Genomic DNA, 25,968 nt, shown 5'->3' with positions numbered 1-25,968 from the left:
GTTTTTTGTTTGTTTTTTTTTGTTTTTTTTTAGCTTACAGTTGATAGAACATTACCAATTCTACTTTAGCTACTTTTGGCCATCTTGGAAAGGGGTTAGCTTAGGAATAAACTGACAATGCATATTCACTTATATTTTTCAGTAAAGTGCAAATTTTGTTCTGGTTTTGGGAAGGCATAGGGGTTTCGCGCCCAACTTATGTTAATTTCTGCTCGTTTTGAGTTTGACTCGGTTAATTAGAAACCACTGTTTGCAATCCATTTCTCCGTTGAGAGGACTTGTTTGACTAGTTTCTTTTATCATCTATCTTGCGTGGCTTACAGCTGATAGAACATTACCAATTCTACTTTAGATACAATTGGCTATCTTGGAAAGGGGTTAGGCTAGGAAAATGAAACTTTCAGGAATGAGTTTACAGGCTAAACAGTTCAGGATAAAAAAAAAGATAGTTTAATTTTTTAAGGTAATTTAGATACTTTTGGCTACCTTGGAAAGTGGTTAGGTTAGGAAAATGAAACTTTCAGGAATGGGTCTACAGGCTAAACAATTCATGATAAAAAAAAAGATAGTTTCATTTTTTAAGGTTAATTTAGAAGAGGTTATGTGCGCTGAAGCTTAGGCTAGTAGTGGACATCCTACTGTAGGGCTCATTTAATTTTCTTTCAACAAACTAGAGTTTACAGTCAAAAACCCTTATTAGCTCAGATTTTACGGAAATAGTTTATTTTTTCGATCCAAAAATGAACTTAAGTTTCACATTTGAACCAGAGAATTGTATTTTCCATAATCTTCTAGCAAAAAAACTAGAGTTTCTTAGAAGATATAATAACACCTTAATCATTATTATAATGGTGGCTCAGCGCCTTTGGCGCGCCGGGGGCCGTTGGGGAGCCCATAGACCCTTTGAGGACCCGGGGGGGCCCTGGGGGTTGGGGGGGGGGGATCGGAGCGTTTTTGGGTTATGGTAATGGACCTCACAACACTGTTCAAATGGAACTTGGGTATTATAACGACCACAGAATAACTTCGCTAATACATGGGTTGGGGTGGGGGGATCGGAGCCCTTTGGGGGTGTGGTAGGGGACCTCACAACACTGTTCAAATGAAACTTCTGTATTATAACGACCACCGACCCCATGTAACTGAACCCCTGTATAACCAAAACCCCGTACAACTGAACCTCCGTGCTACTCGACCCCATTTAACTAATCCCCGTGTAACTGAATCCGTATGTAACTGAACCCTCTTGCAAGTCAACCTTCGTGCAACTCAACTCCATCAAAACACTTTTCAGCCATTTCTTGTTAATTTTTTTTATTTCTAAACTATTTAAAATTGACAACACTGTGCAAATCATCACTTGTGTATTATACAATACACATTCATTTCATCTCCTCCAAAACACTTTTCGGTCATTTCTTGTTAAAATTATCCAATCGCTAATTACCCCTTTTTTTTTCTCCACCTTCAAATGTTCCTTTTGTCATTGCCCAGTAAATTGAGTAATCCTCTCGCAATTACAAACCAAACCAGATTATACCCACTTAACCAGATCAAAAATGGCGGTCACACTAACTTGATTAGTAATTGGACTTTCAGTCCTACATTCACGGGTTTCTGCAAAGTGCTATGGACTTCATTGAAAAAAAACCATTTTAAAAAAAAATAAAAAATAAACATGTATCCATGAGTTTGACCTCCAAAAAATCGATGTCACAATAGAAAACCCGTCTCTTTGAAAGGTGTAATGCCCTGTAGAATAGGACTACTAGAAAAACCTGTTTGGTACAGGGGCCCCAGCAAATCCAGACGAGCATCTCTACTTACATTACATACACTACAATTAAATAACAAAAATCTCAAATAACAAAAACTCCAGGGTCGATATAACCGCCAAGAGCCAGGGGGGGGGGCAACGGTTGTAAGTTATGCCATTCGGGCATATAAGGTTTTTTTTGCGAGGTTTTTAAATATTTCAAAGATAAGATAAGCCCAATCTCCACCCCTACCCAAAAAAACGTATTAAAAATATTTTAGCAACGAAGACCACACTGCCTTTCCATCACATACACCATAAACTCGAAGAACATTAGGGAATTCTTTTCGTAAGACAGTGAGGATAATTTGAATGAATATTTCGACCCGATGTCCAAGGGCCGCCCTCAGCAAGACAAAAATATATAAAAGAAGAAAGACTCACAACAATATGCGACCAATTAAACTAAAAAGCGAAATTTTTCAAAGCAGTTTCTAAGCATCTTTGCTTCAGCGAAGTTCAACCAGAACTGATAAAAAAAATGAGGTAAAAAAAAGACAATTCAATGAGATGAAAGAAAAATAATTTAAAAACGCGTTCTTATTGCTAATCCAGCCCTTTTGGCAGCTAACCTCAAAGGTCTTTTTGTGACCGGTTCTGTGTTAATATCTATTGGTTGTTTAAAATATTTTGTAAGATCATTTTTAATTAAATTTGTGTATGGGGCAGTTAGTGTATATTCCCCCAAGTCCCTATTTAAGGAAATATTATTATTAATCTTAAGTCTGATTTCAATTGTTTCTCGGACTACCTGTTTTATGCCTAGGTCATTACTAATAAGGGCAGATTCATCAAAAAGTATATTGTGGCTAGGATTTTCAAATACATGGCTCCCTAAAGCTGAATCAAATGAAACAGTAACAATAGAAGAATTTAGAGCTGTGACAATATCATCTTTATGCTGTTGTATGCGTTTCTCTATATTCTGGTGAGTTCTATATAGTATTTGCCACAATCGCATTTTATTTGATAGACCCCTCTTTGGCGAATAAACTGGGGTTTTATCTTTACCAGAATTTAGGAAATTTATGATTTTGAAATTACTTGTAAGTACTACATACAGATTATTTTGTGTGCAAACTTTTTTAAGATTTGTATGGGTTTTTGGGATGTAGGGGAGGTAAAGCATGTCTGAGGGCTTGTCGGAAATCTCGCATGGTAAACTATCACTAATTTTACGGGAGTGTATTTTCAGTCTACAGTTAATTACACTATTAATAAATAAAATAGGAAACCCATTTCTGAAAAGTTTGTTCCAGGTAATTTCAATTTTTGCTGTGACTACGAAACCGGAAAGAATCACAAAGGCACAATTGGCAAAAAATATTATGGTATCTCTTAATTTTAACTTGTGGGGAGTGGTTTGATTTAAAATGCAAATATCTATTATTTTGTGTTTGTTTTCTATAAATAGTAAAATTTAGTTTATCTAAGGTACGAATAATTAACACATCTACGAAAGGGATTTTATTTGTGATTTGATTTCTAAAGTAAACTGTAAATTTCTATTCTATGTATTAAGGTGATCTAAAAAACCCCTAACCCAGTCCTGGTTGAACTTCGCTGAAGTAAGGATGCTGGGACTGCTTTGAAAAATTTTGTCTTTTAGTTTTTTTGGTCGCATATTGTTGTGAGTCTTTTTTCTTTTATATATTTATGTCTTGCTGAGGACGGCCCTTGGACATAAGGCCAAAATAATCATTCAAATCATCTTCACTGTTACAAAAAGAATTCCTTATTGTTCTTCGTGTTTGTGCTGTTTGTAAAGATATTTTATTCCAAAACTCATGGACCCCCCCCCCGAAAAAATTCGATGAATAAATCGTTGGGACTGAATCTCTCCACCTCCCCCCCCCCCAAAAAAAAAGCTTACTAAAGATATTTTGTTCCAAAATATAGGAGCTGACCTCTAATCCTCCCTCCATGGCCCGACCTCCCCCCTTCAAAAGAAATTACTTACAATTTTTCATTCCAAAAATAATAGGAGCTGACCCCTAGTCCCCCCTCCATGCCCCCCCCCCAAAAAAAAACTTATCGACGATATTTTATTACAAAAACTATGGGAACTCACCCCTGGCCCTCCATGGCCCTACCCTTTCCGAAAAGAAACAATTTATTACCGATATTTTATTCCAAAACTCATGGGAGATGACCCCTGAAACTCCATAGCCCGATCCCTCTTCCCCTGGAAAACTTATCAATGATAAATCATGGGAGTTAACCTTTGGTCCTCCCTCCATGACCCCATCCCCCCCCCACACACACAAAAAAAGAAAATTATTAATGATATTTTATTCGAAAAATATGGGAGCTGACCCCTGGCCCTCCCTCCATGACCCGCCCCTCCCAAAAAACACCTTATTAACGATTCTTCATTCCAAAAATCATGGGAGCTAAAACCTGGTCCTCCCTCCTTGGTCCGACCCCCCTCCAAAATAACTTATCAAAGATTCTTTATTCCAAAGATCATGGGCGCTGACCGCTAGTCCTCCCTCCTTGGCTCGCCCTCCAAAAAAAACTTGTCAACAATATTTTATTCCATAAGTCATGGGAGCTGACCCCTGGCCCTCCCTTCACGGCCTGATGGCCCACCCCCAAACAAAACTTATTATGATACTTTATTCTGAAAATCATGGGAGCTGACTCTTGGCCATCCCTCCATGGACCAAACCCTCCCCCCAATAAAACTTATTAACGATATTTATTCCAAATATCATAGGAACTGACCCTTGGCTCTCCCTTTACGTTCCGAACCCCCCCCCCCCCAAAAAAAAAAAGAAACAAAACAACAATAACTTACTAACGATATTTTATCCCAAAAATCAAAGGATCTGACCCCTAGCCCTCCCTCAATGGACCAATCTCCCTCCCCCTCCCAAAAATCAACTTATTAGCGATATTTTATTCCAAAATCATGGAAGCTGACCCCTGGCCCTTCCCTGATGATCTGACCCACCTCCCCCAAATAAACATTAATTACCTTTTATTAAAGATATCATAGGAGCTGACCACTGGCCCTCCATCTATGGTCCGACCCCCCCCCCCCCCGAAAAAAAATAGCTTACTAACGGTATTTTATTTCAAAAATATGGGAGCTGACCTCTAACCCTCGCTCCATGGCCCGACCTCCCCCCTTCGAATAAAACTTATTTACAAATTTTTATTCCAAAAATCAAGGACGCCGACCCCTAGTCCTCCCTCCATCCCCCCCCCAAAAAAACAGCAAACAAAAACTGGTTGTCGATATTTTATTCCAAAATCTATGGGAACTCACCCCTGGCCCTCCATGGCCCGACCCTTTCCAAAAAAAACTTATTATCGATATTTTATTCCAAAACTTATGGGAGATGACCCCTGGAACTCCATAGCCCGATTCCCTCCCCCCCCCCGAAAAACTTATCAAAGATAAATCATGGGAGCTAACCTTTGGTCCTCCCTCCATGGCCAGACATCCCCCCCGGAAAAAAAGAAAATTATTAATGATTTTTCACTCCAAAAATATGGGGGATTACCCATAGTCCTCTCTCCATGCCCCCCCCCCCAAAAAAAAAACACCTTATTAATGATTCTTCATTCTATAAATCATGGGAGCTAAACCTTGGTCCTTCCTCCTTGGCCTGACCCCCTCCAAAAAAACTTATCAACGATTCTTTATTCCAAAAATCATGGGAGCTGACGCTGGTCCTCCCTCCTTGGCTCCACCCCCCCCCCCCAACCTCTCCGAGAAAAACTTATCAACAATATTTTATTCCGAATATTATGGGAGCTGACCTCTGGCCCTCCCTTCATGGCCTGATGCCCCACCCCCAAACAAAACTTATTGTGATACTTTATTCTGAAAATCATGGGAGCTGACTCCTGGCCATCCCTCCATGGGCCAAACCCTCCCCCCAATAAAACTTATTAATGATATTTTATTCCGAAAATCATGGAACTGACCCTTGGCCCTCCCTTCACGGCCCGACCCCGACAACCCCCCCCCCCCAAAAAAAAACCAACAAAGCAACAACAACTTATTAACGATATTTTATTTAAAAAATTCAAGGGTCTGACATCTAGCCCTCCCTCCATGGACCGACCTCCCTCCCCTCCCAAAAAACAACTTATTAGCAATATTTTATTCCAAAAATCATGGCAGCTGACTCCTGGCCCTTCTCCGACGGTCTGGCCCTTCTCCCCCCAAAAACATTAACGACCTTTTATTGAAAACATCATGGGAGCTGACCCCTGGTCCTCCTTCCATGGTCCGAACCCCCCCCCCCCCTCTCGGGGGCGGGGCTCGTTTAAATTTATTTTTTTAAAGTTTCACTCGTTTTAAAGTTTTTTATTCGTTTATAATAGAACCTTTTGCATGTTTGTTTGATTGCTATGATCTGGTCGTTTTAGGTTTCAGTTATAAACCAATCGCAAAATACTTTTGTTCATTTTAAGCTTGTTTTGTATATTTATTCTAAGCCTTACTCGTTTTAAGACCTATTTGTTTATTTATATTAGTACCTGTTGTATGTTTCTTTGCTGTGATTGCTTATGAAACATCCTAGAACTTCGGATTAACTGTTTTGATTGACAACACTGTGACAGCAAAAAATTAAAATCTCAAGTAAGGTGTGCGTTTGAGACTATTTGTGTTATAGTGATTGATTTAATTTAACTGGTAGGTCAATGTTATAGTTACCTATATAACAGAGGGTACTATCAATGGTACTAAATTGATGGCACTTTCTGGATGTGGTAGGCCTAGTCTATATATTCATATAATTTATCTAGGCCTATGAAGAAATTGAATAGGCTAGGGCCTACATTACTCAATGCCTTTTTTATGCTGTTTCCAAACTTAGTAATTGATTCGGGACTAATTTCTTTTTGAGACCTTCAATAAGGCTAAAGGGCTCAAAACAGCCCATAGTAACTAAAAGTTTCTAAAAAAAATTGTAATTTTTTTGTTATTCATATTATTGACTTAAGAATAAAGTAAACATAGCCTACCACTCAATGCCTTTTTTATGCTCTTTCCCAATACATATTGCGACCATTCCATTCTTTTTCTATCAGGTTTGTGCCCATTTTTTAATACTAGCCTAGTGATATGCAGGATATTCGAGTTTTGTATTTCCGTTATTGTAAATATCTTTTGTATTTGCCTTGTTGGTATAGAAACCATAAGATTATTCAAATGTTTAATGCAACTGATATATTGACGTCATATAACAAGTTGGACTCCAAGTTAAAAGATGAGGCCTGCAAGTGGTTGGGTCCTTTTCATCCTCTTGTGCAATTGTTTTGATTTGCATTTGTAGTTCTTTATATTGATATTGTTTTGTATGTGTTTTGTTTTGTATGTCTTTACTTTTTATTTTCTTTTGTTACTCCACTTTTTTATAATTGTTAGTGGGTCAAAAATAAATTATTATTAATACAATAATCATTTTTGTTGGAAATTAAGTTTACCCCCACCTGGCCACCCCTATATATCCTAATTTCAGGATATATAATTACATATTAGTGGGGTGGGTGGAAAGTTTGACCTTACCTTCCATTCGCATCAGGAATAAATTTACCCCCAGCCCCCTAACGTGCAGATATACACCCTGATTTGGTATATATAGGGGTAGGGGTAAAATGTATTTCTGACAAAAATGATTATTAGGCTATATTTGGAAAGAACATAAAAAAAGGCATCAAGTGGTATGTTTACTTTATTTGTAAGTCAATAATATAAATAACAAAAAATTTACCAAAAAATTGTCTAGTAAGAACAAATTGTCAATTTTGGCTGATTCAGAAAGGATAATTAGTATTTTCATTATATCTACTTCCAATTAGATGCCAGCGCCTGAAAATCCCTGAAAATCACAATCATAGTGCCACCCCTTGCAATTTATCACAGTGCCACCCCTGCCAAATATTACTTTGCATACCATAATTCTTCACTACTCTCTTGTTTGTTAATTTTTGTCTCTCTTGTTACTCTGCATAAAAACCAGACAGATGCAATATGCAATTGCAAATATTGCAATATACACAGTTCTTCATATGTTGACAAAAAAAGTATCATCTTTATGAAATGAGTTTAAATCATTTCAAATACAGTTTCCCAATTGCTATTTCTTGCATCACTCATAGTCAAGAATTTTATTTTCAAGTTGAATAGAATTATAGAGTGCATTCACTACTATACAGCTTCAGCCTTCAGATGGATTTTGAAATTGATAGCCAACAGATTGTTTCTACAGATGAATTGTAAGTTTGCAGAATTTTCTTTTCTTTTGCTGTTTTTAGATAAGATTTTCTTGATGTTTAATGCTCAATTGTTGAACGCCTGATAGATTAAAGAAAATTCAACCTTCTTTCTGAAAATTTTTTACCCCCCCCCCCCACAAGATTCACCAAAATACCAGATATTTTGGTCACATATGCAGTGACCATCATCAGTAGTAAAACTAAACTAAAACAATTTAAAACAAAAGTTTATATAGAAAATCAAATAAAACTGTTTAAATTTCTAATTCTTTCAAAGCAAAGGCAGAAGCTAGCCTCTTTGACCTTCTTGGATTTGGTTCATTAATGTTCAATGATATATCACTTGGACAGAGGTCAACCACATTTGGTGAATTGAACTTTACTTTGTCAGATTTTAATAGATTATTGTAGATAGAATTTAGCCCAAATTCACCTGTGTCCCAATTCAAAGCAAAATTCTTGAATAAGATTTTCTTTATTTCAAGAGTTTCACAAAAATTTTGCTTTAAACCCCATTTCTTAGAAATCAAAGAGACATTATTGAACAAAATAAAATGGTCTGGAAAATTGAAAATATGTTCTGAAAGGGCTGGAGTAAAATCTCCAGACTTAGAATCTTGCTTTAAAGCCAAAAAAAAAGAATCTTTATGCTGTAACAATCTAATTTCCAAATTCTGGTTAGTACATCTCACATATGAGCTTCCGCAAGTACATGGGATCTGATAGACCCCACTAAGTTGCCCCAATGAAGTTAGATCCTTCCCAGAATTTAGAAAACTACCCAAAGTATTATTACTCTTTAAAGCTACCTTTAGACCATTACTCTGTAAAATTCTTTTAAGTTTTTCACTTAGCCGGGGTACATATAATAGGGAACAAAAACATCCTTCTCCCAAGTTGTTTCAAGACTTCCGTAGAAATCTCTAGAAACTTTTTTCTTCTCTTTGAAAAAGTCTGGTTAATTAACCACTCTGGATACATGTTGCTTATTAGTATTTTTCTTAGAAAAGAAAAGTCCTCCTCAAAAGATTTTGGAAAGAAAATACTAAAGATCCAGTCAGTTAAAGAAATGATCAAGCCAATTTTTACTTGGCGAGCATGACCGGAACTATAAGACAAAAATCTATTGTTATTTTTCGGTTTTCTGTGAATTTTAAAATCCAGACTATTTTCATTTTTTAAAAGAAAAACATCAAGAAAAGGAAGTTTCCCATTCTCTTCTAATTCAACAGTAAACTTAAATCCCCCCTAAACAATTAAGATGTTCCAAAAATCCTTTTAATTCCTCCTTCCCATAATCCCATACTGGAATTAGGCCTATGTCATCCATATACTGGCCCCCAATAATATGTTTTAAAAATATGAATCTAATGCAATTGTTTCAATATTCTCCACAAAAATATTAACTAATAAAGGAGATAAGGGAGCCCCCATAGGTGTTCAAAAAACCCCTCTAAATTGAAAAAAATAAGAGAACTTATTGCACAACCTTACTAACTACATTATTACTGGAACTTCCAAATCTGTTTTGCCACTAATCAAGTCCAAATTTTTTCAACAGCTTCCCTTCTAGAAGAGTTTCGGCTGCTTCTACATCAATATTTTTGTACATTGATACAATGTCAAAGCTTGAAAGCAAAGAACTTGAAGAAATTTCTGTTTTTTTCAGTTTTTCAACCAAATCCGAAGAATTCTTAATGTGCGAAATTTGTGTAGACAAAAGTGGTTTACAGATTAACACTAACCACTTGCTCAAAACACTTGTTGGTGACCTTGTACTTGACGCAATTGGTCATAATGGTAGGTTAGGCTTATGAATTTTGGGAAGTCCATGTAATTTAGGGCACAAAGAACTGCTAAAATATCTGGTATTTTTGTGAATCTATATCACTGTTATCATCATAGGATTTTATCCCTATTTGAACTTTTATTTATCATCATGGAAAGGCAGTGTGGTCTCCGAAAATTATCTACTTCATATTTATGGGGATGATTTGACCAAATTTGTTTATAAATATATAAACACTCAGAAAAAACATGCAAATATTATCAACCAGCAGCATTTTCTTCTACAATGTAAGAAGATGAGAATTGTGCCACCTTCACTAAAATTAAATTTACATTTGTGCACTTTCAAGGAAGAAAAGTTGGAACGAAGCTTACATTTCAAGACTTTAAATCACATTATTAAGGATAAAAGTCGAAAAAAACTTTTAATAGTGAGAGTTGTCATGAATACTGAGGACTACGAATCAAAATTAAGAAGTTTATTAAATGATGAAAAAACATACATGAAGCTATCTTATAATCCAACAGACGCTTTTGCAAATAAGTTTAAGAACGAATTGAAGTGCTTAAAGGATGAAGGAAAAATTACACCTCAACTTTATTACAAATGAATGCCACACAGTTCTTTGTGCCCTAAATTATATGGACTTCCCAAAATTCATAAGCCTAACCTACCATTACGACCAATTGTGTCAAGTACAAGGTCACAAACAAGTGTTTTGAGCAAGTGGTTAGTGTCAATCTGCAAACCACTTTTGTCAACACAAATTTTCGTACATTAAGAATTCTTTGACTTTGGTTCAAAAATTTAAAAAAGTAGGAATTTCTTCAAGTTCTTTGCTTTCAAGCTTCGATATTGTATCAATGTACACAAATATTGATGTAGAAGCAGCCAAAACTCTTCTAGAAAGGAAGCTGTTAACAGATTTGGGCTGGATTAGTGGCAAAACAGATTTAGAAGTTTCTGTAATTATGTAGTTAGTAAGGGTGTGCAATAAGTTCTCTTATTTTTTTTTCAATTTAGAGGGGAGTTTTTCGAACATGTAAATGGTTTACCTATAGGGGCTCCCTTATCTCCTTTATTAGCTAATATTTTTGTTGAGAATATTAAAACAATTGCGTTAGATTTATATTTTTTTAAAACATATTTTTTGGGGCCGGTATATGGATGACATAATTTCAGTAGGGGATTATGGGGAAGAGGAATTAAAAGGATTTTTGGAACATCTTAATTGTTTGGGGGGGGGGGGGATTTAAATTTTACTGTTGAATTAGAAGAGAACGGGAAACTTCCTTTTCTTGATGTTCTTCTTTTAAAAAATGAAAATAGTCTAGATTTTAAAATTCACAGAAAACAGACAAATAACAATAAATGTTTGTCTTATAATTTCGGTTACGCTCGCCAAGTAAAAATTGGCTTGATCATTTTTTTAATTGACTGGATCTTTAGTATGTACTTTCCAAAATTTTTTGAGGAGGACTTGTCTTTTCTAAGAAAAATACTAATAAGCAACATGTATCCAAGTGGTTAATTAACCAGACTTTTTCAAAAAGAAGAAAAGAGTTTCTAGAGATTTCTAAGGAAGTATTGGAAACAACTTGAGAGAAGGATGTTTTTTGTTCCTTACCATATGTACCGGGCTAAGTGAAAAACTCAAAAGAATTTTACAGAGTAATGGTCTAAAGGTAGCTTAAAGAGTAATAATACTTTGGGTATTTTTTTAAATCCTGGGAAGGATCTAAATTCACTGGGGTAACAAAGTGGGGTCTATCAGATCCCATGTACTTGCAGAAGCTCATATATGGGACGTAATAACCAGAATTTGGAAATGAGATTGTTACAGCATAAAGATTCTATTTCTTCGGCTTCAAAGCAAGATTCTGAGTCTAAAGATTCTACTTCAGCCCTTTTAGAACATATTTTCAATTTTCCAGACCATTTCATTTTATTTGATAAAGTTCCTTATTTCTAGGGACCAGGGTTTAAAGCGAAATTTTCGTGAAACTCTTCAAATAAAAAAAATTTTATTCAAGAACATTGCTTTGAATCGTGACACAGGTGAATTTGGGCTAAATTTTATCCACGATAATTTATTAAAATCTGACAGAGTAAAGTTCAATTCACCCAATGTAGTTGACCAACTGTCCAAGTGTTATATTATTGAACGCTAATGAACCGAATCCAAGAAGGTCAAAGAGGCTAGCTTCCGCATTGGCTTTGTAAAGAATTAGAGAATTAAACAATATGTAGTTTTATTTGATTTTGTATATAAACTTTTGTTTTGAATTTTTTTAGTTTAGTTTTACAACTGATGACGGTCACTGCATATGTGACCGAAAAATATCTAGTATTTTTGTGAATTTCTATCACTGTTATCATCATCACTGTCTATTAAAAGGATTTTATCCCTATTTTAACTTTTATTTATTGTCATGGAAAGGCAGTGTGGTCTCCGAAATTAACTACGTCATATTTATGGGGATGATTTAACCAAATTTGTTTATAAATATATAAACACTCAGAAAAAACATGCAAATATTATCAACCAGCAGTATTTTCTTCTACAATATAAGAAGATGAGAATTGTGCCACGTTCGTTAAAATTCAATTTACATTGGGGCACTTTCAAGGAAGAAAAGTTTGAACGAAGCTTACATTTCAAGACTTTTAGTCACATTATTAATGATAAAAGTCGAAAAAGAGCTTTAATAGTGAGAGATAAACTTTCCATGGAAAATCTCATATCAAAAAAGGTTAGTGTAAGTGACTTCTGTTTTATTCAACAAACAGGAAAAAATAACTTCAATCAGACTTTCGCCTTTCCAGAGAAAGATTGCTAAAAAAGTTTTCGAAATTATCAACAAATAATGCGGTAGTACCTTCGTCAGTTCTTGGACCAGGTGTGGTTAATTTTTCATCAAGAACTTTAACGATATAAGAACAATCAGTGCTTGAAAAGGGTCCGAAATTTTGTTTTAAACCAGATAAAGTCCCCGTAGAAGATATTATGTCTTCAATAGAAACTTCTTTGTATAAAAACGCATACCAAATAAAGGATATGGCTTAGTAAGAGCTTCTACCGTGAAAACCCTTTCTAATTTTGTATTGAAACCGGAATTTCCTAGTACAACCATCAAAGACATAAGAATTCTAAAAAACTTGAAAAAGGATGGTTCAATTACCATTACAAAAGCAGATAAGAATAACACTTTAGTTGTCATGAATACTGAGGACTACGAATCAAAATTAAGAAGTTTATTAAATGATGAAAAAACATACAAGAAGCTATCGTATAATGCAACAGACTCTTTTGCAAATAAGTTTAAGAACGAATTAAAGTGTTTAAAGGAGGAAGGAAAAATTACACCTCAACTTTATTACAATTGCCTGCCACGCAGTTCTTTGTGCCCTAAATTATATGGACTTCCCAAAATTCATAAGCCTAATCTACCATTACGGCCAATTGTGTCAAGTACAAGGTCATCAACAAGCGTTTTGTGCAAGTGGTTAATGTCAATCTGTAAACCACTTTTGTCTACACAAATTTCGTACATTAAGACTTCTTTGAATTTGGTTGAAAAACTGAAAAAAGTAGACAAATATTGATGTAGAAGCAGCCGAAACTCTTCTAGAAAGGAAGCTGTTAAGAAATTTTGACTTGATTAGTGGCAAAACAGATTTGGAAGTTCCTGTAATTATGTAGTTAGTAAGGTTGTGCAATAAGTTCTCTTATTTTTTTTTAATTTAGAGGGGAGTTTTTCGAACATGTAAATGGTTTACCTATGAGGGCTCAATTATCTCCTTTACTAGCTAATATTTTTGTGGAGAATATTGAAACAATTGCGTTAGATTCATATTTTTTTAAACATATTTTTTGCGGCCGGTATATGGATGATATAATTTCAATATGGGATTATGGGGAGGAGGAATTGAAAGGATTTTTGGAACATCTTAACTGTTTGGGGGGGGAGATTTAAAGTTTACTGTTGAATTAGAAGAGGATGGGAAATTTACTTTTCTTAATGTTCTTCTTTTAAAAAATGAAAATAGTCTGGATTTTAAAATTCACAGAAAACCAAAAAATAACAATAGATTTTTGTTTTATAGTTCCGGTCACGCTCGCCAAGTAAAAATTGGCCTAGATCATTTTTTTAACGGACCGGATCTTTAGTATTTGCTCTCCAAAATTTTTTGAGGAGTTGTCTTTTCTAAGAAAAATACTAATAAGCAACATGTATCCATAGTGGTTAATTAACCAGACTTGTTCAAAGAGAAGAAAAAGGTTTCTAAAGATTTCTAAGGAAGTTTTGGAAACAACTCGGGAGAAGGATGTTTTTTGTTTCTTACCATATGTACCCGGGCTAAGTAAAAACTCAAAAATTTTACAGAGTAATGGTCTAAAGGTAGCTTTAAAGAGTTGTAATACTTTGGGTAGTTTTCTAAATTCTGGGAAGGATCTAACTTCATTGGGGCAATAAAGTGGGATCTATCAGATCCCATGTACTTGCGGAAGCTCATATGTGGGACGTAGAAACCAGAATTTGGAAATGAGATTGTTACAGCATAAAGATTCTATTTCTTCCGCTTTAAAGCAAGATTCTAAGTCTGAAGATTTTACTTCAGCCCTTTCAGAACATATTTTCAATTTTCCAGACCATTTTATTTTGTTCGATTATGTCTCTTTGATTTCTAGGGATTGGGGTTTAAATCAAAATTTTTGTGAAACTCTTGAAATAAAGAAAATCTTATTCAAGAACATTGCTTTGAATCGGGACACAGGTGAATTTGGGCTAAATTCTATCTACGATAATTTATTAAAATCTGACAAAGTAAAGTTTAATTCACCCAATGTAGTTGACCTTTGTCCAAGATTTATATCATTGAATGCTAATAAACCGAATCCAAGAAGGTCAAGGAGGCTAGCTTCCGCCTTTGCTTTGAAAAGAATTAGATAAATAAACAATATGTATTTTTATTTGATTTTGTATATAAAATTTCGTTTTAAATTGTTTTAGTTTAGTTCTACTACTGATGACGGTCACTGCATACGTGACCGAAATATCTGGTATTTTTGAGAGTATCTATCACTGTTATCATCATCATTGTCTATTAAAAGGATTTTATCCCTAATTTAACTTTTATTTATCCCCATTTGGAAAGTAAGGTTTCTAAATTTGAAACTTTTATTTGAGTTTTTTTTAATTTCGTTGAAAAGTGCGAAGGAACGGGAAAAACAGGAATTTACACACCAGAAGTGTCTTAAAAACTTAGAAAAAAAAACACAAACCATTTGTGCTGAAAAGGCTTCCATATGAATTTCTGCAGTTTTTGACAGTAGCAGGTTCCAAATTAAAAAAAAAATTGAAGAAGAAGCAAAATTTAGGCAAACATTCATCAATACTAAGCTAAGCCCCGTGACACCAAAAGGTTTAAGAATATTTGGCTGTCCTTCGAAAAGATAGTTGTCTTTGGGGACCAACATATTCTAAATTATTTCAGTTTTTACGGACAAAAGTATTGTAAAATTCTACGAGTTTGTTTTTCTTATCTTCCAAGTGTAAAACTACCACAAATCACCATTAAACAATAAATGAAACCCAAAACTAACAGAAATTACAATAGATAACCTAGCCAAACTTAAAACGAGCAAAAAGTAGTATCTATTCCTTATAGTCTTAATACTTCTTTATTTGTTGAAGTCATAAAAGTGAAAACATTTAAAATGTATTTTGTTTTCAGTAAAGTGCAAATTACTTTCTTTTCTTGAGGAGGTGTGGCGGTTGTCAGCCCTACTCATGCTAGTCTAGTCAAACTCAAAACGAGCAAAAAATAAAAGGAATATGGCTGACAACAGCCATGTCTTCTTCAGACCAGAAAATAATTTGCACTTTACTTAAAAAAACAAAAAAAACCCCATGTATTGTCAGTTTGATATACATATTGTGACATGTATTCCTTATAGTCTTAATACTTCTTTATTTGTTGAAGTCAAAAAAGTGAAAACATTTAAAATGTATTTTGTTTTCAGTAAAGTGCAAATTACTTTCTGGTCTTGAGAAGGTGTGGGGGTTGTCAGCCCTACTCATACTAATTGTTGTTATTTTGAGTTTGAATAGGTTATTTGTTGTAATTTCTGTTCGTTTTGGGTTCAATTCATTTATTTATTGTGATTTGTGGTAGTTTTACGCTTGGAAAATTATTTTAATTTATTTCTACTCATTTATGGCTTAAAAAGGCCATGGGCACCGGCAAGGGGGGGGGGTCATGCCCCCACCTGGAAATTCGGGACTATATAGTAATTATAAGGAAACCAAAGGAAAAACAGCAGAATAGAGAAGAACCATGAACTAAATGTTTGTTGTAGCATTGTTGGCTGCCTGCCAATAGATTTTGACCCATAATAGGGAAAAATATAAGTTCTAATTTGTGACTGAGTGACCCCTAAAAGCTTTTCCAAAAACGTTGTTGATACATGATTTATACGGAGCAAAAAAAAAACAAAAAAAAAAAAATTCTTCATAGTAATGAATGGTAAGTAAATAACGATCCTTGTCAATAACGAAAGTATATGAGTCTAACTATTGATATCATTCAGTCAAAGAATCAGCTTTTTATGGTAATCTTAAATATGTATTTGCTTATTAGTAATAAGTGCAGTCATTAGAACACAAGAAAGTTTGCATAATTATAGAAAACACAAGGAAAACAACTTAATAAGGGGCGATTTCGGTAAAAATATGCCGTCAACTTTTGATTGCATTGCAAGAGTACCAATGAGCTGATGTATGAAGCAACAATAATCAGAAACGTTTCCCCTGGACGGAATGCTATATTTCTGTATTTTCCCCCTGAACGGATACGTTTTTTGTGTTTTATGATCAATTTTTTTTCCCAGGAGTGATGGTTGAAAGATCTTAAGCCGAACTGGCCAGCCATGAAAAAAAAACAAAAAAGACAAAAATCTAAATTAAAAAAAAAAAAAAACGAGATTAAAAAACATTTGTTTGCTAACCTTTCGATAAATAGGGACACAGGTAGTTTAAATATTGACCCAATTTATGATAATCTTCTAAAGTGTGAATCAACAGTCAATAAGGGACTGCCTAAAAAAAATTGTGGAAAACTTGCTAGGGGTCCCTCAGTCACAAATTAGAACTTACATTTTTCCTTATTATGGGTCAAAATCTATTGGGAGGCAGCCAATAATGGGACAACAAACATTTTTTCCATGGTTTTCCCTATTCTGCTTCTTTTCCTTTGGTTTCCTTATAATTACTATATAGTCCCAAATTCACAGATGCCCCCCCCCTTTCCTGTGACCATGGCCTCGTTAAGCCAAAAATGAGTAGAAATAAATTCAAATAATTTTCCAAGCGTAAAACTACCACAAATCACCATAAATAAATGAATCGAACCCAAAACGAACCAAAATAGCAATAAATAACCTATTCAAACTCAAAATAGCAACAATTCGCATGAGTAGGGCTGACAACCGCCGCACCTCCTCAAGACCAGAAAGTAATCTGCACTTTACTGAAAACAAAATACATTTTAAATGTTTTCACTTTTTTGACTTCAACAAATAAAGAAGTATTAAGATTATAAGGAATAGATAGTAATTTCTGTTAGTTTTGGGTTTCATTTACTTGTTACTGGTGATTTGTGGTAGTTTTGCTCTTGGAAGATAAGAAAAATAAACTTGTAGAATTTGACAATGCTTTTGTCCGTAAAAACTTAAATAATTTATAATGTGTTGGTTCCCAAAGCCAACTATCCTTTCAAAGGACAGCCAGACCTTCTTAAACTTTTTGCTGCCATATATTTTAGCATAAATTGGATGATTATTCGCCTATATTGTTTTTCTTCTTCAATCTTTTTTTTTTAATTTGGCACCCCCTACTGCCAAAAATTGCAGAAGTTGATATGAAAGCCTTCAACACAAATGGATTTGTGTTTTTTTTCTAAGTTTTTAAGACACTTCTGGTGTGTAAATTCCTCTTTTTCCTGTTCCTTAGCACTTTTCAACAAAACTATAAAAAACTCAAATAAAAGTTTCAAACTTAGAAACCTTATTTTCCACAGGGGGGAGGGTATTTTCCACGAGGGTATTTTCCAAGGAGGGAGTATTTTCCACAGGGGCTACTTTCTGAAGGAGGGGGGTATTTTTCGTGGGGGAGGGCATTTTTCGGAGGGTTAACCCCCCTCCCATTCACTATATTCATTTATTTTATTTTACTGTGTTCATGGCCGTACATTTGGCTTTAAAATACACTTATTTGTCTATCTATCTAATATGCAGAATAATTGTACCGAAAAGATTTTGCATGCAGACCCGCTTTGCTTACCCCCCCCCCCTAATGTGCAAATTTATTTCTAAAGTAACGAAAAAACAACAAAAAAACCGGTGTGTTCTCGAGTTTTACGCAGCGTAAACTTGAGTGAGTGGTGCATAATACACAAGTACCAAAATTCCATCCCCCAACGGAAATAAAAAAATAAAACTCAAATAAAATTCTAAAATTTGGAAAGCCTTAATTTCCTCGGGGGGTATTTTTTTTTTTTTGGGGGGGGTATTTTCCGCGGGGGTTATTTTCGTGGGGGGGGGGGGTAAACGCCGGCCACCGGTATACAGAGGGGGGGGGGTAGGGAGCTATCATATTTAAATGATAATACCTCGAATTTTATTTTTTTGAAAGTAGGGATGCCAATAAGTTAATTATTTTTTTCTTATTTAAAGCAGATGCGATATTCTATCAGGATGGTATCCAGAGGGGGGGGGATATAGGGAGTTATATTTAAGTGATAGTACCTTGATTTTTTTTTATTTTTTTTATTGAAAGCAGCGATGCCAAAAAGTTGAAAAGTTGACAAAAATTAACAAGATTTTCGTGAGTTATACTTGATACAGTACTTCTATAGTTTTATTGTCCCAAAGGAAAGGGACACATGCGTCCAATCCGTTTTTTTCTTATTGATGAAACGAGTTTACTTTGAAAACATTCATTCATAAGTACCAGGCAGATTTACACTGAAACGAATTGGTGTGACAAAAGCGATATTGACATCCCCACCTAACGTTGCACTTGAGTGACAATGGCGCCCTTGGTCCAGTACCAAGTTACATTAAAAGGCCAGGTCATAATAAAAGCTTACAATTTGGGAGGTTCAAGGAGGAGTCTTTGACAGTCTTATGACCTCAGGGTACTAGATGTTGCAACGTTCTTACGTATCTACAGTGGTTTAAAAATTTCGATTACCCCACAAATGATGACCAAAAATATGCACAAATATAACAAATTTAACATTTGGAATATTATAATACTTTTTCCAAAGCTTTGAAGAAAAGCAACAACCGCTAAATACCCCTAACTACTCTTTAAAGATATTTTAAAAAGAAAGTCTTTGGATATTCTCATGGAAATGACCATAGCAGAAGATTTGAGCCTGGATAGGGGCCAAAGAGAGGTTTTTGTGTATTTTGACCACAGGTGACTTATTGTTGCGACTTTCTTAAATTTGGTAATTTTTGTGAGCATTTAGAAATCAAAGCTTAAACTCAATAACTGATACCAAGTCTCTTAATATTTTGGAAGAAAATCTCAACATCTTCCTGGAGCTACTTCAGTCTGCATGTTATTTCATTTAATTACATTTAAAACAGACGAGCTTTTCATTTTTTACCTAGGAAAATAGCTGGCACTTCATTTTTCTTCATACCAAATAAACCATTAAGTGTTTTTTGTTTCATTGTAATTGAAGTGTTCTCATGTGAAGTTTCCATCATGTATTTTTCAATTTGATAAATTTACTCATTTTAGATTTAGTTTATAATTTAGCTGATATTAGGTATTTATGAGTTTATAATTTGGAATGAATCCCCAAAAGAAAAAATGAATAATATCCAAAAGAGCAGCCAAAAGAAATAAAAAAAAGCAGCAGTTCAGCCTTAGCCTACATGACATATATTCTATAAAGAAGCCAAAAAAAACTTTAAAATGTATTCATCTTTTAATTGTTATTAAAAACCATTTTTAATCAAGAAAGGTTTTTTAGGAATCCAAAAGAGCAAAAAAAACAATAAATATCAAAGTCGTAGATTTCAACTGTTTTAAAGGTGACAAAAAAGATATAGGCAAAGAGTATTATGAAATAATTGAGCTTCTAAGTTCAAACTTGTATTCAAAGTTTTTATTTGTTATACAGTATTTGAAGTTTTGTATGCAGTAATGCTCGATGAAAAAAAAAATACTAATTTTGATAATTATTTATGTTAAGAATACATAGCTAATAGATACTTCAACTATTATGCAATGGTTCTGAAACGCCACAGCCATTTCGTTTCTACCAGATTTCTACTTCTCTTGATGAATAACAAAGAAGACCAGTTTCAAACCAGCGACTTGTGAAGTTTTGAACTCATGAATAGGGTCGAATCTGTCGTAAATTTAAGCTGTGATTTGAGAAAGACTGATGAAAACATTAATGTTTGCGGTCAACATTGATCGCACCTGCGGCCTGCCGCCGTCATCTTACCGGCGGCGAGCTGCCGACATCTTACCGGCGGCGCGGCAGCGGCGCACTGTTTTTGGCCCCGCCGCCGCCGGTCTTCCCTCATCGGCGTGGCACCGGGGTCTACTCCTAATAGTCTAGTAAAATGTTATATTGAAAACAAATTTGCAGGAATTTTTCAAAAGAACATGTAACCCTTTGAGAATGACCTAAGTTTTGCTGCAACCTAATTTTTAGGGTTTTCAGGCTCTTTTTAGAAACTTCTACAAATTTGTTTTCAAATTAAAATTTACTAGGCTATTTAGAGTAGTAGCTAATGAAAATAATAATTACTATTCTTGAGTCAGCTACAAATGATATTTTTTTCTCACTGTTTTTAAATGTTTTTTACTATAAGCTATTTTTATCCCTTTTAGCCCCTTTAAGGACTCAAAGTGGAATTTGCCCCAGAAGCAATTGTTACAGTTGGAAAGAACATAAGAAAAGGCATCAAATAATAGGCTATACTCAACATCTTCTTTGTTAAATTATAAAGATATGTACATAGTTACTTAAATATTTGAAGAAAGGAAATGACATTTTCAGAAATTAATCTGAAACCTTAAGCAGCATTCACAAGCATGTCTAGCTAGAATCTAATGTCTAGACACGTGTCTAGCCAGAATTCAATGTCTAGGCAATGACCATTCACAAGTGAAATTTGGTGCTTAGCCAAAACTTCAAATTGTCATTTCTAGCCAATCAAGAGAGCTTATGCAGGAAAAACTTTCAAAATTGTAATCCCTATTTTTACTTCACAAGATATTACTGTCACAAGATAATGGATGAGATAAGCAAAACAATTGCCTTAGTGTGCTTCACTATTATGTCTGGTGTCGCATATAAAAAAAAACAATTAATGAGAAAACAAAATGAAATTTCAAGTTAAAAATGTAAACATAAATTATGAAAATCTACTGACTTTAAAATCTACTGACATAAAAGCTACTGACTTTGATAAGTATATACAAGATTCCATTATAAATAATGGAGGAAAATGAACACACTAACCTGCTCAATGCCTTTTTTTATGCTCTTTCCAAATATAATAATCATTTCACCTGCAAATACACCCTTTTCCCCCTTTGATGATCCCATGTTTAACCCTAGGGTGTAGTTTTGTACAAAACAAAAAGAACACTTAAACAGCAAAATTCTTACTATAATATACATCATTTTTCTATTAATAATATTATCATGTTTACATTCATTGCTATCCACATTTATAGCCTAAACCATTTTAAATAATATTTGACAACTGATTTGAAATTCTTTATAATCAATGTAGGCTAGGTTTAATGGTTTTGATGAGTCAAAGAATGTGTACACAAAGAAAACAAAGCATCAACACATTCAAAACAACAAAATACTAACAAGCAAGGGCGGATCCAGGATTTATTTTTTCGGGGGGGGGGGGGGGGGTTTACTAATTTTGACTTTTTCGGGGGGGGGGTTACTAATTTTTGACTCAGTTTTCGACTAATTATACTGATTTTTACCTAGATTTTACTAATTTTCTACTTATTTTCGACTCGGTCAAAAATTTCGGGGGGGGGGGGTTCAAACCGGGTAACCCCCCCCCCCCCCCTGGATACGGCCTTGCTAACAAGGGCTGCATAAACGACCATCAGGAGGGGGCAAGGTGGACTTGTTTGTGATCAAAGAAGAAACCAAAGCCAATATTAACCCAAATTTCAAAAATATATTTTAAGCAGAACTGTCAAGCGAGAAAAAATAGCTATTTGTGGCTGAATCAGGAATGGGAGGTTGAACTGAAATAAGTCCAACCTCTTATTGAGTTTTTTTTTTTGTTGAATTGTGAGTCTCTGATTTCTTACTTTCAACATATTGTTTGAACTTTGCTGGATCCAACTTTGCCTTGTCAATCCTGTCATGGTTGATACATGGAATAATGGAATCATAAATTCCTGTCACTTGAAATGATTTTTGAATCAGTGAAGGGGTCAGGCGAGTCTTCCAGATGTGACATAAAATCTTCATGAGTCCGTGTTGTGGTAAGATGTCACCTGGTTAGGCTCATTGTCAGTTCACAAGCTTCTGCTCACAGTATGATTTCAGCCCTTTGAAAATAACCCTGTCAAGGGACTACAGAACAATTACCTTAATTACCTTAATTTGCACTTCGGAGCAAAATAAGGTCCATGCTGGATCTGTTCTGCTCCACGTCAATGATTGTAATTTGGAACGTTGCTGTGAAACGGGCCCAGTGATGTTGCATTAGTTGGCAGCTGAGATGGATGGACTGTTCCACGTATATTTCCATGGCTTGTTGTTCCATTCTTTGTCAAGTCTTGACTTGAAGGAGGCACTAGTGGGTGCAGTCACGGTTTTGTCTTGGAGGTTTTCCAGTTGTTGGAAATACACTCGGCAAAAAAAAGTTTTGGCCCATTCTTGTCTTCACTCTTTGCTTTGCTAGCTTTTGTGAGTGTCCTCTAGTGTTGTGTTGACCTGTATGTATCATGAGGAGGGTGTTTTTTGGTTGACTATTATATTTGTAGGTCAGCATCATATAACATCTGCAACATCTGAAGACCAGTGTTGGTAGTTGTAGGTGCTCCAGTCTCTTATCATATGGCATATTTTGCAGACCTGTGATGCATTTGGTGGCACTTTTTTGAATCCTTCAGTTATTGTGGTGTCATACTTGTAGGAGGGGGAGGTTAGACATGTTCCTAAGACCAAGAACAGCCTAATAATAGCCTTGTTAAGTCTCAGGAAGACAGTACAGGAGCGGCTGGTGATAGTGTGTTTCAGCAGGCCTAAACGCGAATTGGCCTTTGACACCACTTGCTGCCAATGCCCGTGGAACCTCAGTTGCTCATCAACAAGTACTCCCAAGTCTCTTTTTCACAACTGGTTTGTAGCTGAATATTGGACTGTGACTTCTGGTCACGCATGGTATACTGGTGGTGAGGATTGTTATTGCTGAAATGGAGGACACTGCATTTATTAATGTTAAACTCAAGCAGCCATTCACTGGTCCACTTCTGGATTCTCTGGAGGTCTGATTGCAGGCTTTGTTGAACGGCTGGTCCAAAAAGAGGGCCAAGAACAAGAGGGCATGATCACAAACTAGACTTCATCTGAGACATCATCTGAGTCCTTAAATATAAAGGATATGTAAAGAGCTTGATAACACCTTCCATTTTAAGGCAATCATTTATTCCTGAAAGTTCGTTTCACCTAACTTAGGCGAGCTACTTTTCAAAATAGCAAGAAGCCTCTTAACTAGAACTTTACTAGCTGGTCATTTAATGTTTGCTGTTGGGCAGGAATTTCTCCATTCAATGTTCTTTCCAAATAATTTTTGCTGTTGTCATAATAATGTACCACTCCCTCCCCTACCAATAACGGAAGGAATGGCACAATGCTAAATAAAGTTTGCTGATTTTTTTTTGTCAAATTGGCTTTATTTGACAGTATTAGCAAATAATTGATGAGAAACAAGCACCAAAGGTAGCCTAGGCTATCAATAAAATTAGAAACAAATTTGGGGTATATATTTGCACATTAGGGGGGGGGGGTAAGGCATAGCAGATATTAAATACGTAACGTAACCTATGTACCTTCTTTTTGTCCCTTCAACCCCAAAAAACTAAAGTTTAAATATTTTTCACAGAGTGAGGAATACCTCACTAGGCAGAGCAAACCTGTTTTTAATTAAGATCTTTAGATTCTATATGCGGTTCTTGTCGCTTGTGTTCCAGCTAACCGATAAGTACCTAAAAAAATACCTTTTCTGGGAATCAAACAGTTTGTGGTAACGAACTGTAAGTAAGGAGCAACCCGGCTTAACAGTAACCTAAACTCTACAAAATGGAATTTTGATACTAGTAGATACATCAAAAGAATTGGGTTTTTATGCTGATTTCAAATATTTAAGTTGCATCAAGCCTAGTCTTACCCATCAAAAGTTACGAGCCTGAAAAAATTGCCTTATTTTCAATAAAAAGGGAATAGAGATAGAATCTTAATGAAAATCACTCCATCAGATTCAGCGTATCAGAAAACCCTACTGTTGAGTTTTCAAGCTCCTATCTGCAAAAATGTGGAATTTTGTATTTTTTTCAAGAAGAAAGATCACAGATGCGTGTTTATTTATTTATTTTTTTTTCCAGGGGTGATCATATCGATCCAGTGGTCCTAGAATATCGTGAGAGCACTCATTTGAACGGAAATTTAAAGTTCTAGTGCATTTTTTAAGTTACTATAAAAATTGGAGGGCAAAGAGGCCCCCTCCCACGCTCATTTTTCCCCCAAAGTCATCTGATCAATATTTTGAGACAGCCATTTTGTTCAGCATTGTCAAATATCTAATAAATATGTCTTTGATGATGACTTCAGCCCCCACAGTACCCGGGGGAAGGGCTTCAAGTTATGAACTTTGCCCATTGTTTATATATAATATTGGTTATTGGGAAGTATACAGACGTTTTCAGGAGGATTTTTTTCAGGTGGGAGGGGGACGGAGGAGGGGGTAACGGGAGGATCTTTTCATGGGGAAGGGGCATTTCTGTGAAGGGGGTGCTGGATTTCACAGCATTATTTAAAAAATGATCAGAAATTAAATAAAAAAAATCAAGTTTTTTCAACTGAAAGTAAGGAGAAGCATTAAAACTTAAAACGAACAGAAATTATTACATATATGAGGGGGTTCTCCCCCTAGTCAACACCTCGCTCTTTACGCTAAAGTTTTTTTTAGTACTTTCAAAATAGTTATCTATTCTAGTTAAAAGACCTTTGTGATTCTGGGATTTGTGATTCGGAGGATATTTGAACTTTCGCGTAAAGAGCGAAGCAACTACGTGGCAGCAAATCTCCTCATATACTTAATAAGTTCTGTTCGTTATAATCTTTAATATTGTTCCCTACCTTCGGCCGAAAAAACGTGTTTTCTTTATTTAATTGTAAAATGCCTTTTTGAAGAAGTTTTTATTGAAAAACTGAGAAAACTGCAAAATTGCCCCCTAATATTTTAAAAATCACTTCGATCAAATATTGTCACTTTGATCCTGAAGCGGTTGTAAATCTTTATTTGACCATTACACGGAATTAATCTTTGGACAATACCCATTTCAACCGAAGGCCCCGCACCTGCGTGTGCATTCCGCCCACAATAATTTTTTTTTTTTTTTTTACATTGAATTGTCATAATTTGGATATTGAATAGGGCTAGTATACCGTATCAACCAAAATTTTATTATGGTTCTTGAGGGGTGCTATATTTTTGTTTTTAGTCACTTTAAATGATATACTATTACAAAATAATGGGACAAATCCCAGTTTTTAATTTTTAGGCTCCAGGTCTAAACCTTATTATTCTTCTTTTTTTTTAAATGTATTTCTGTGCGATCAAGAAGAAATAGAAGATGAAAATACAGGTTTTTGTTTTGAAAATTGTGGTTTTTTATTTTTATTTTTTAAGGAATAGAATGCCAAAAGAGAATTAAATCGCGGATTTTTTGGAATCCTAATTTATGCCATGCTTATGAAGTAATTTTAATAAATTTCACAAATAACTACGTGAGGGCGACCCGCTAATAGAGGGTGCCAG

General features: G+C 35.1%; 1 protein-coding gene across 2 annotated transcripts in view; it reads left to right on the top strand.

The window, feature by feature from the left end:
• Positions 1-6,405: 6,405 nt before the first annotated feature.
• The window catches only part of LOC148945928 (Y+L amino acid transporter 2-like), a 153,169-nt gene continuing 133,606 nt past the window's right edge, over positions 6,406-25,968 (top strand). Inside the window, exon 1 of one of the 2 annotated variants that reach the window (XM_089097802.1) lies at positions 6,406-6,470. The gene's annotated coding sequence lies outside the window, so the exon portion shown is untranslated. The remainder of the gene's footprint in view (positions 6,471-25,968) is intronic. The other variant, XM_089097801.1, reaches the window with a different exon arrangement.

Source organism: Artemia sp. Qi Xiang Cuo, chromosome 12 (assembly GCF_049724085.1).
Source record: "Artemia sp. Qi Xiang Cuo chromosome 12, ASM4972408v1, whole genome shotgun sequence".
Classification (NCBI taxonomy): Eukaryota; Metazoa; Arthropoda; class Branchiopoda; order Anostraca; family Artemiidae; genus Artemia; species Artemia sp. Qi Xiang Cuo.
The sequence above is the reverse complement of the archived record's forward strand: the minus strand, read 5'-3'. Positions and strand labels throughout refer to the sequence as shown.